Consider the following 12,663-nt stretch of genomic DNA (forward strand, 5'->3'; position numbering starts at 1 on the left):
TAGATTTCAAAAAATTCTGAGTTCTCTAACTCAGAAGATCATGAAATCTGAAGGAAAGGATTAAAATTAATTACTTGATTAATTTTCAGATCTACAATTAAAATTATAAAGATCAAATCTTTACCTTTGAGCGGGTAGATCTTCACCGCTATTTGATGATCGTGGAAATCAGGTTCGCTTGAAGCCGCACAAGTGTCCGGCCTCTACGGGTATCCACACGAAGATCTGGATTGATCGAGGTTGCGATCTCACCGGGGTGCTAGCTCCCTTGCAGAGATCCCTTTTGATGGTTGGAACTTCTCTAAGCAATCAACTCTTGATTGTTTCCAAGAGGAGAAAGAAGGAGAAGGAAGAAACGCTTTCTTTTCTTTTCTTTACCATGGAAGAAGAAGGAGGAAGAGAGAAACACCTTTCTCTCTTTGTTTTCTTCCATGCATCTGATGAAGAGGAGGAAGAATCAAACATCCTTGCTGCTCCTCTTTTACCTTGCGGATGGAAGAAGGAAGAGAGGGAGAGATGGAGACCGCTCGCCTAAAAAGAACCACCAAGAATTATCCCAAAGGGGGCTGCCCCCTTTTTTATTCTTTTTCTTTGAAGCCCTAGGTGTGGACTCCTCCTAGAAGTTAGGAGGAGCCGCACCAATGTTTGGCCAAAACGGGTCTCGCGTCCCGGGCATCCGGGACGCGAGTCCCGTCCATCCGGGTCGCGCATCCCGGTCATCCGGGATGCGGATCCCAGGAGCATCCGAGGAAGGGAGGGGCTCTTGCCCCTCCCTTCTAATCCTAATCAAATTAGGAATTAGGTGGCCCTTGGTTCATTGAATCTTAATCTAAGTAGAACCCAATTAGTCTCCCTATTTGATTCACATGAATCCTAATCTAATTAGGAGTCATCTTTATCTATTGGACCAAAATTAATTAGGACTCTAGGAATCCTAATCCAATTAGGACTCATATAATTTTAGTCCTAATCCAATTAGGACTTTTATAATTTTAGTCCTAATCCAATTAGAACTTTAGCAATCCTACTCCAAGTAAGACTCTAATAATTTGAAGTCCTAATCTAATTAGAACTCTAGGTGTCCTACTCCAAGTAGGACTCTTGAACCTTATCATATAAGATCGAGCCCAATTAATTAAGTCCAATTGATTCAATCAAATTGCAATCCAATTACAATTAATTCCTTCTTCAACTCACTAACTCTTAGTGAGTTAAACTAATTATCAATCAAATTGACAATTACAAACTATTGTGATTCCAAATCACAATCCAACCATTAGATCGATCAGATCCTCTATTGTGTGTGACCCCATAGGTTCTATTCTGTCTGGTAGTGAGATATGTTGTGATCCCTATCACAATATCATTGAAACTCCTTTCAATGGGTTGGAACAATTCCAACTCTTCTCATTCGGGTTCACTGATCATCAAGTGAATGCCTCTGAGTCTCACAATCCACCAGTGACACCTAGCAGCATGTAGTGGCAACCCAGCAGAGTAGAATAGATGAACCTCTAGGTGTAGTTAGCGTATGATACAGTCCCTCTATCGTGGATCCGAACAGGATGGAGGTCATGGATAACTCGTCAAACCCCATCATCTGTCATATGTAAAATTTATTCGACTCCAGTTCGAGATTGGAAAACTCTTTTTCCAAAAACTACCTTGGCCAAGGATTTACGAACTCAGTCTCATAAATCACATAGGATCTCTCCTAATCTATCAAGGTCGATAGATTCCATCTAGATGCACCCCTACTCCTGCAATGAACCTACTGCAGCCAATCTGCACCACAAGGACCCAAATGGATAGGGCCCATGTTTATGTGCTCGTCAAATTACAGCAACCTCACTGTGAATAGCCGAGGCATTGCAGGTCAAAGGACCAGTCATACAACTGCAGCATCAAGTAAGTCACTGACGAGTGGATAGACATCCAAGTGACTACTTGCTTTGGTCACGCTCAGTACCCTTGTTCTCTAACAAGTACTTACACAATCACTCCAGTGTCCCTACACTGTGGACTCAAGACTCATCCATCTAACTAAGTGATCTTTGCACTAATCTCAGCGGATCGATCACCGTCCCTCGTGATGGATCCATCGATCAGGAGCAATTCAGAAATTAATCACCAATGACACATGCCTCAAATTCTCAACTCTTGAGAATATGCGTCATCATCTTATTAATTCCTTGGACGATTCATGGACGCATAAGAACATGAATGAAAAGAATGCCCATCCTAATAAATTCATTATTAGGTCAAGTACAAATTTATGTCCCAAAACAAAATAATGCGTCAGCCAAATTGGCTTCTAGGGCATATTTCTAACAAATTCAGCAAGGTTTCAAGGGAAATATACTTTTAAAGGGAAAACAGTGATTTTCATTGATTAAGAGATGTAGCACTACCATGGCATACACTCAAAATTGCTTGAAATATATTTCATTGATTATATGGATTCCTCTAACCTTAAGATGCAGCAAAGTGTGGAATGAGTCGATCCCAACATAAGTGGAGTCGACCTTGGCACATCATAAAATCATCTGATACACCCCTGCAAAAATAGCACTGATGAACAGTAAGTGGAGTCGACCCCATGTATGCTTGAGTCGACCCCAGGAGTGGAGCCGACCCCAAAGAACCTTGAGTCGACCTCAGCTTCAAGCCTCAAGAAAATAACTTTTTAGAATTTACTGAGAGGGCCGACCTTAAGCTTCCTTGAGCCGACCCCAGAAATACCTGAGTCGACCCCAATGGAGCCGACCCCAAGTGAACATGAGCCGACCCCAAGGATATATGCTCAAAAACCATGTCTCTAGAATTTCTGAGATAGTCGACCCCAATGAAACTTGAGTCGACCCCACTGTAGCTTGAGTCGACCCCAAAAAAGATTGAGTCGACCCCAGTGAAAGAAGCTGAAAATGCAAGTTTCTGTGGTTCCTGAGAAGGCCGACCCCATTGTAGCAGGGGTCGACCCCAGTGAAGGTTGGGTCGACCCCAGAGAAAGTTGAGTCGACCCCAAGCCCAACACACAGTAAGTTGAGTCGACCACAGTAAAGTTTGGGTCGACCCCAGCACGGGCAAGGGCATAACGGCTAGTTGTGCAGAAGTACTTTTTGACCTCCCAACAGCTATTAACGCCTAATTTTTCAAATCTAACCAATAGGTAGTGACCAATAGATGAGGGAAAGTATTTAAAATGATACTATTCATCAGAGAAAAGAAACTTTTGCAAAAAGATCAAAGCTTATTCAAGAAAGACAAAGCCCTAGCATCCTTCATTCAAGTGCTTTATTCAAAGAGCCAAAAGAAAGTGGTAGAGCAGATTCTGAGACATTATGAGCTTCACCAACCCTTGAAGAGTGAAGCAATCTTGATAAAGAAGAGAAAAGTCTTATCAAAGCAATAACTATATTCTCAACTCTTCTTTGTAATTTATAATTGTTATACTTGCTCATCTAGGAGTTTCAACTTTCTTCTTCTTAATCACTTTGTAAGGTTTGTTGGTGAGCCCGAAAAACCAACGGTGTAGGTTTGTTGGTGAGCCCGTAAAACCAACGGTGAAGGTTTGTTGGTGAGCCCGTAAAACCAACATAGATTTTTGATGATCCCAAAAAACCAAAGTGTAAAGATTTTTGGATTGTGAGCCCGGAAAACAATCCAACTGTAATCCATGGGATTATAGTGAATTTCCAAGGGGACGCTTGGGGAATGGATGTAGGTGCTTAGGAGAGCACCGAAGCACTATACTTCTTGTGTGTTTGCTTTGTGTGTCTTTCTATTTCCATTACACGCACTTAATTAGTATTAACTAAGCGATTCAATCTCCTAACAATTCAATTAGAAAACCAAAAATTTAGAAGAACCAATTCACCCCCCCCCCCCCTCTTGGCTTGTCACTTTGGGCAACAGGGTTGATTCATGATCTTCTTGGGTTGACTCACAGAATGGTTGTATTTCACTCTACGCTTAATGCTTTTGTGGTATGGATGATGTGATGTTTAAAGCTCTCAATGCTCCTTTTTTTCTTCTTTTACTGAATTCACTCTTCCTTCCTTTTGATTCCTTGGGTGTTCTAATACATTTATACCTTGAAGAATCATTGGAAAACCATTTATAGTTGTTGGAGAGGCTGAAATAGCCATTAGGAGTGAATAGAATCATTCTAAATTTGCAAAAAAAACTAGCCATTGTTGTCAGATGTAGAGGGGTCGACTTGACTTTTTCATGGGTGGACTCATGGTTTTCAAAGGTTGACTCGAGAAAGTGCTCATTTTTATTGTGCTACATTTTTCTGCAGCCATTCTGCAGTCAACTTGGCTTATCCTAGGATCGACTCGTGCTTGGTAGGAGTTGACTTGTAATCTGCTTGGGTCAACTTGTGGAGGGGCTATTTTTTACTGTTCTCTATCTTTTGTTTGTGACTATTGTAGGGTCGGCTCGACTTATTCTAGGGTCGACTCATGCTTGGCAGGGGTCGACTCATGATCTTCTTGGGTTGACTCATAGAAGGATTATTTTTCACTCTTTTCTATCTTTATCCAATGACTATTCTAGGGTTGACTTGGTTGGTCTAGTGGTCAACTCGTGAAAGCGTGCTAGTCTATTTTATTGTGTCGGGGTCGACTTGTGTGCTTCTGGGGTGCAGTTCTGAATTTCTTCAAAAATGAAGTCTTCTGTCTAAGTCTTTGGGGCCAGCTCCTTGTACCTAGGGTCGACTCCTCTTATACAGAACTTCGTAAAAACATGTTACATCCTTCCCACCTTAAGCATTTTGGATTAAATTCCTCTTCATCTGAAATATCTTCTTCATCGAATGAGGATTAAAGCTTCTCTTGTCTCTAGATTTGGTTCTTATGTATCTCTTTATGTATTTTGGACTTTGATGAGCTTTCATGCATTTTGGACTTATGTATTTCAGAGTTATATGTGTATCTTTGTGACTTTGTGCTATATTGTGTTTTTGCTCTCATACTATGTTCCACTTTAAGGTATCTATCTCTTATACACCTCCTTATGCTATGTATTTTGCTTGATGATGCCAAAACGGGGGAGAAAATACATGTAGTATAAGCACAAGTAGAAGTAGACACTTTGATGCTTGATACTCTTTGTTGCTCTGATACACTTTGATGCTCGACACTCTTTGTTGCTCTGATCAGTGCTCTGATACTATTGATTTATACTCTAATAGATGCATACTATGTTAGATGTATGCCCTAGAAGCCAATCTGGCGAACACATTATTAATTCTGAGACATAAATTTGTACTTGACTTTATTATTATTGAATAATAAAAGGGCATCTTTTTATTCATATTGTTTATGTGTCTATGAATCGTCCAAGAAATTAATAAGATGATGACACATATTTTCAAGAGTTGAGAATTTGAGCCATGTATCATTGGTGATTAATTTCTAAATGCTCCTGATCAATGGATCATCACGAGGACGGTGATCGATCCGATCAGTGCACAGATCGCTTTCCTTATGGATGGACGAGACTCGAGTCCATAGTGTAGAGACACTAAAGTGATAGTGCATGTGCTTGTTAGAGAACAAGGGTACTGAGCGTGATCAAGACAAGAAGCCACTTGGATGTCTATCCACTCGTCAGTGACTTGTTTGATATTGCAGTAGTATGACTGGTCCTTTGACCTGCGGTGATTCAGCTACTCACAGTGAGGTTATTGTAGTTTGACTACACATATACATGGTCTCTAGTCATATGGGTCCTTGTAGTGTAGATTGGCTGCAGTAGGTTTACTGTAGGAGTAGGGTATGCACCTACATGGAATCTATCGACCTTGATAGATGAGGAGTGATCTTATGTGATTTATAAGACTGAGTTCTAAGATCTTGGCCAGAGCAGTATATACAGTGGAGAAAGAGTTTTCCACTCTCAAACTTAAGTCGAATAAATCTAGACATATGACAAACGATGGGGTTTGACGAGTTATCAATGACCTCCGGTCTGTAGGGATCCACGATAGAAGGACTGTATCATATGATAACTGCACCTAGAGATTCATCATTCTATTCTGCTGGGTAGCCACTACATACTGCTAGGTGTCACTAGTGGATGGTGAGACTCACAGGGATCATCTTGATGGTCGATGATCCCTGGTGAGTTGGAATTATTTCAACCCATTGAAAGGAGTTTTTAATGATATTGTGATAGAGATCGCAATATATCTCACTACCAGTCAGAATAGAACCTATGAGGTCACACACATTAGAAGTATTGACCGATCTGATGGTTGAATTGTGATTAAGAATCATATATGACAATTAGATTGATAATTGGTTAACCCGCTAAGAGTTAGTGGTTAGAAAAAGAAATAATTGCAATCGGATTGCAATTGGATTTAATTAATTGGACTTGATTACGAGTCCTACTTGGAGTAGGATCTTTGGAGTCCTAATTGGATTAGAATTTCAAATTAAATTAGAGTCCTACTTGGAGTAGGATTTCTAAAGTCCTAATTGTCTTAGGGCTGAAATTTAAACAAGTCCTGATTAGATTAGAATTTTCTTAAATCCTAATTAATTTTAATTTTAATCTAATTAATTAAATGACTTCTAATTAGATTAGGATTGAAGAGTTCAATAGAGTCATGGTTCAATTAAATCCTAATTAGATTAGGATTTGGAGGAAATTGAAATGGGTCTACATAATTCTGTTTTGAATAGGATTTGACCCAAGCATTTAACCCAATCCTCCCCACTTAATTTGATTAAGTGGGGCTGATCTAATTGGATAAGAGGGAGGGGCGTATGCCCCTCCCTTTGGGCTTTGCGTGGGAGAAAAAGGAGGGGCGTACGCCCCTCCTAGTTGGCATGAAGTGGAGATAAGGATGAGCTCCTAAAAAATAGGAGCTCATCTTTATCCCTTAGCACTTCAAAAAGAGGTGGGGATTTCGGCCCCTCCTCTCATGCTTTCATTGGGGATTTCGGCAGCAAGGGACCCCTCTCCCATTCCTCCATTCAGCCGCAAGAACAAGGAAAGAAAACAAAGGGTGGCGTGATCTCCTTCCTCCTCTTCTTTTGGTTCTAGCGCAAGGAAAAGAAAAGGCTGCATTAAGCCTTGTTTTCTTCTTCCTTGGCTCTTCCTTCTTCTTCCTCCTCTCAAGCCAATCAAAGGTTGATTCAAAGGAGAGGACTTCAGCCATCAATAGCCTTCTCTGCAAGGGAGCTAGCACCCCGAGGAGATCCAAAGGCTTTGATCGACTCATTACTTCGTGTGGATACCTGTAGAGGCCGGACGCGTGTGCGGCTTCCACTGAACCTTCATCAAATACCACGTAAATTAGATTTGCGGAGACCATCTACCCGCACAAGGTGAAGATCTGATCTTCTTAATCATGATTTTAAAATGATTTAATAGAATTTAATCCTAATCTATCTATAAATGGTTTTAAAATAAATTCATGCGATGAACGGTATATGCACATGTCTTTCTGCTGCGTATCTGAAATTTTTTTGAATTTTCAGCGGCATGTGACAGATCCTAACATACTATTGATGTGCATATATTTGCCACTTTTATATTTTTGATTTGTTACTCTAGTCGGTACTTTGATACTACTAATTTATGCTTTGATGGATGCACACTATTGATGTGCATATGTTTGCCACTTTAATATTTTTGACTTGTACATTTTTGCTCTAATTTTTTCTCAGATACTATGGACCAACATGCACACTTACCTTGATACCATTAACCAATGTGCATTCATGTCATATACAAAGCTATTTACTTGGACACCATTGTACAGGAATGATTACACTCAAATACTTAAGTACATTCCCAATTTGAATGATAATGCTCTGATAAGTTCATTCCCAATTCTACATGCTCTGATACTATTGACTGTGATATTCTGACTATTTTATATACCACTACCTTGCTACAAATAGTTAGAGGCTTACACTATTTGCTTTGATGCGCATATCATCTATAGTTCCTCTAACAATCCATATTTATGCTCGGCTACTATGATATGAGGACCATCCTGTTAGATGTATGCCCTAGAAGCCAATTTGGCTGACACATTGTTGATTCTAGGGACATAATTTTGTACTTGACTGTTTATTATTGAATAAATAAAAGGCATCTTTTCATTCATATTATTTATGTGTCTATGAATCGTCCAAGAAATTAATAAGATGATGATACATTTTCTCAAGAGTTGAGAATTTGAGCCATGTATCATTGGTGATTAATTTCTAAATGCTCCTGATCAATGGATCATCACGAGGACGGTGATCGATCCGATCAGTGCACAGATCACTTTCCTTCTGGATGGACGAGACTTGAGTCTACAGTGTAGGGACACTGAAGTGATAGTGCAGGTGCTTGTTAGAGAACAAGGGTACTGAGCGTGACCAAGACAAGAAGTCACTTGGATGTCTATCCACTCGTCAGTGACTTGCTTGATGTTGCAGTAGTGTGACTGGTCCTTTGACCTGCGGTGCTTCGGCTACTCACAGTGAGGTTATTGTAGTTTGACTGCACACATACATGGTCTCTAGCCATATGGGTCCATGCAGTGTAGATTGGCTGCAGTAAGTTCACTGTAGGAGTAGGGTATGCGCCTATAAGGAATCTATCGACCTTGATAGAAGAGGAGTGATCCTATGTGATTTGTTAGACTGAGTTCTAAGACCTTGGCCAGGGCAGTAATATAAAGTGGAAAAAGAGTTTTCCACTATCGAACTCAAGTCGAATAAATCTTGACATATGACAGACGATGGGGTTTGACGAGTTGTCCATGACCTCCGTCCTGTAGGGATCCACGATAGTAGGACTGTATCACATGATAACTGCACCTAGAGGTTCATCATTCCATTCTGCTGGGTAGCCACTACATGCTGCTAGGTGTCACTGGTGGATGGTGAGACTCACAGGGATTATCTCGATGATCGATAAACCCTAATGAGTTGAGTTGGAACCGTTCCAACCCATTGAAAGGAGTTTTCAATGATATTGTGATAGAGATCGCAATATATCTCACTACCAGTCAGAGTAGAACCTATGGGGTCACACACACTAGAAGTATTGACCGATCCGATGGTTGAAAAGTGATTATGAATCACAAGTAATCAATTCGATTGATAAGAAGCTGAAGAAGGAACAAAGGGAATTAATTAATTGGACTTAAAACAAATCCTACTTCGGGTAGGATTCCTAGAGTCCTAATTGGATTAGGACTGGGAATCCTAGTTGGAGTAGGACTGGGATTCCTACTTGGAATAGGATTCCTACAATCCTAATGAGATTAGGAATTTTGAATTAAAATCGGATTCCTACTTGGAGTAGGATTCCTAGAGTCCTAATCGGATTAGGACTTCGGATTCAAATAGAGTCCTAATTGGATTAGGACTAAAATTAAATATGTCCTAATTTGGATTAGGATTTCTTAAGTCCTAATTAATTAATAATCTAATGAATCAACATGACTCCTAATTGGATTAGGATGAAGAGTTCAATTGAGTCATGGTTCATTCAAGTCCTAATTGGATTAGGACTAGCATAGATTGAACCCAATTGGCTAATCCTAATTGGATTGGGATTAAACCATGAGAGAGGCACCTAATCCTCTTTGGAAGAGGATTAGGTTAACCAAGTAAGAGGGACATCAGCCCCTCTCACTTGGCTAGGGCGACATGAAGAGCTAGGGCCGGCGCCCTCTTCTTTGGTAAGTTGTCATGGAGCTCCTAATTGTTAGGAGCTCCACTCCCTTTAAAAGGAGGACTAGGGCCGGCCCCCCTTATGGATTGAAACCTCTCTTCCTCCAAGCCGTGGCCCTCTCTTTTCCTTGGTGTTTTCAGCCGCAAGCAAGGGAAAAGATCTCCAAGTGTTGGCGGCCTCCTTCCCTTCCCTTCCTTCATCCAACGCAAGGAACAAAAGAAGGCTGCGTAGGGGATCATCTTCTTCCTCTTCTTCATCCTTCTTCTTCCTCCTTCTAAGCACAATCAAGAGTTGATTGAGAAGGAGGACATCAGCCATCAAAGCTATCTCTGCAAGGGAGCTAGCACCCCGGTGAGATAGAGAGCTTGGATCGGATCCTGCTTCGTGTGGATACCCGTAGAGGCCGGACGTTTGAACGGCTTCAAGCGAACCCTCTTCCAAAACCACGAATTCAGATTTGCGGTGATCATCTACCCGCGCAAGGTGAAGATTTGATCTTCCTAATAGTTTTAAAAGTTTTAATTCTTACCTAATTACGAAAGGTCTCGAAACAACGTTCATGCGATGAACGTCGAACCCGTGCATGCCGATTCCGCTGCCATCTGATTTAATTTTTGAAATATCAGCGGCATGGGCGGGTTCCCAACAGTGGTATCAGAGCCTAGGCTTCGTAGATTAAGGTAAGAATTAAATATCTAAAAGCTTATTAGATCTGAAATTGATTGATCATGCATGCTGAAAATTTCTGCATGCAGATTTTTCAGGGGTGCTGATTTTTGAATGCTGATTTTTATGTGATAAAATGATGATTCTAATTGCGTTGTTAATGAGATTACAAAGTTTAGAATCATGATTAGCATGATCAGCAACCTATGTCATGACATAATCAGTTAGTTTTCAGATCTGAAAATTATAATTGTTGCATATGGTGATGATCATAGGATTCAAACCCTTTTGGTATCAAATGTAATGACCTGCGATGTGATCTGCGATGTCATGTAATTTTTCAGATGCTTGCATGCATCTTATTTGATGTTTTGAGAGGCCTGCGTGCCTCCTAAAAGGAGATGTAATTTATTTTTATTTTTATTTTACATCTGGTTGTATTTCTGTGATGTGATGTACATCAACGGTCAAGTCGAAGACAATGCATGAGATGAACAGGGGTCTAAGCGGTTCATGGCGATTGGGATCAAGAGTTGATCAAGGATCGAATCAAGGAGGCTTGGAACCAATTCAAGAGTTGAAGACCAGTTGATCGATTGACGTGCATGTGCTTGTAATACGACCTAACTAGAATCCATGATCATCACCTATTTAAAGTTTAGCTTTATTTGATGCTGCGATTATAACTGCCTGTGATGTGCCGTTTGCATGTGATGTGAATGCGAGTCGGGTAGATAGGTTTACATGTGATGTAGCAAACCCAATTGAGACCTAAATCAAAACCTCCTCAATCAAGTCGAGAGTGAACCGACATGAGCGAGTCATATTAGATTAATTGATCTAATTGGTGTCTAGGAAAGCATAAAAGGTGGTTACTTAATTAGGACCTTACTCTCTGAGTAAGGGGAGCCTCCCACCTGCTTACCTGGCCAATTGTTCGATTACCTCTTATGAAGGGCTCAAGTTGCAAACACTAAGACCTGATTAACCAATATTAAGTCAATAGGTCTTCCACTGTAGTAGAGCTGCTAAGGCCTTTCTGATGTTGATTTGTCTCGGCTGGACACAGTGGTCAAGTTGCATCGGGGGGCTGGACCTCTCTATAGACATGAGATGTTGTAGGGTAAAGGTGGGGTTGGGCACCAATAACTGTTAGGTGAGGACCCAATGACGACTTTATTCCTACGGTTATACGGTGGGTCTGACTTAACTAAGAAATGGGACCAATAACTGTTAGGTGAGGTCTTCATGGCTTAGAGACCAAGTTACACTGCACCATGCTTGAGAAGCATTGTACAAGAGTTGTACACTCATCCATCTATGTGTCACCAATAACTGTTAGGTGAGGTGGCATGTAAATTGGTGGGACCGCAGTACCCATTAGAAACCCTAGTCGTGTGGGATTTCCGTTTCCCTACCAGGGGAGTGTGAGGGATTCGAGAAAATAGTGAGAGTCACATTTGTTCTAAAAGACCTTAGAACAGATTAGGATCAAGTACAAAAGTCTAACTAGAATCTTTACTCTCTGCAGATACAATGTCAGCTTCAAACCCTTTGACCCGTATTCTTCAGACCAACCGACTGACCGGAACCAATTACAAAGACTGGCTTAGAAATCTCAAAATTGTTTTGGACTGTGAAAAATAGGCTACATACTCGATTCAGATATCTCCACACTACCAGCACGTCCTACTGATGTTCAGCGTGAGTTGCATAAAAAGTGGTTGGATGATGACATTAGAGTAAAATGCTATATGATGGCATCCATGTCTAATGAACTCCAATGCCAGCATGAAAGTATGAAGACTGCTAGGGAAATACTGGCACACCTGCAAGAGTTGTATGGTGAGCAAAGTCGCACAGCTCGTTTTGAAGTGTCCAAGAGGCTTTTCAAAGCGAAGATGCGCGAAGGGCAGTCTGTCCATGATCACGGTCTGACCATGATCAAGGACCTAGAGGAGCTTGAGAAGCTCGGTATAGACATGCATAAGGAATTACAAGTGGATTTGATCCTACAGTCACTTCCTGATTCATTTGGTCAGTTTATAGTAAACTACCACATGAATAAAATTGAATGCACTAAGACTGAACTAATCAACATGTTGGTAACTGCTGAGGGAGCCTTGAAAGGTTCAAGGGGCAATGTCCTTGCTGCTGAGTTGACTTCTGGTTCCAAGAGAAAGTCTACTTGGAAGAAAAAGAAGCCTGCTAAGAAGCAGAAGAAAGACAAGAAGCCAAAGAAGGAAGTTCAAAAGAAAAAGGCTAACGACAAAGGAAAATGTTTCCACTGCAATGTCGAAG

This window comes from Phoenix dactylifera, chromosome 2 (assembly GCF_009389715.1).
Source record: "Phoenix dactylifera cultivar Barhee BC4 chromosome 2, palm_55x_up_171113_PBpolish2nd_filt_p, whole genome shotgun sequence".
NCBI lineage: Eukaryota > Viridiplantae > Streptophyta > Magnoliopsida > Arecales > Arecaceae > Phoenix > Phoenix dactylifera.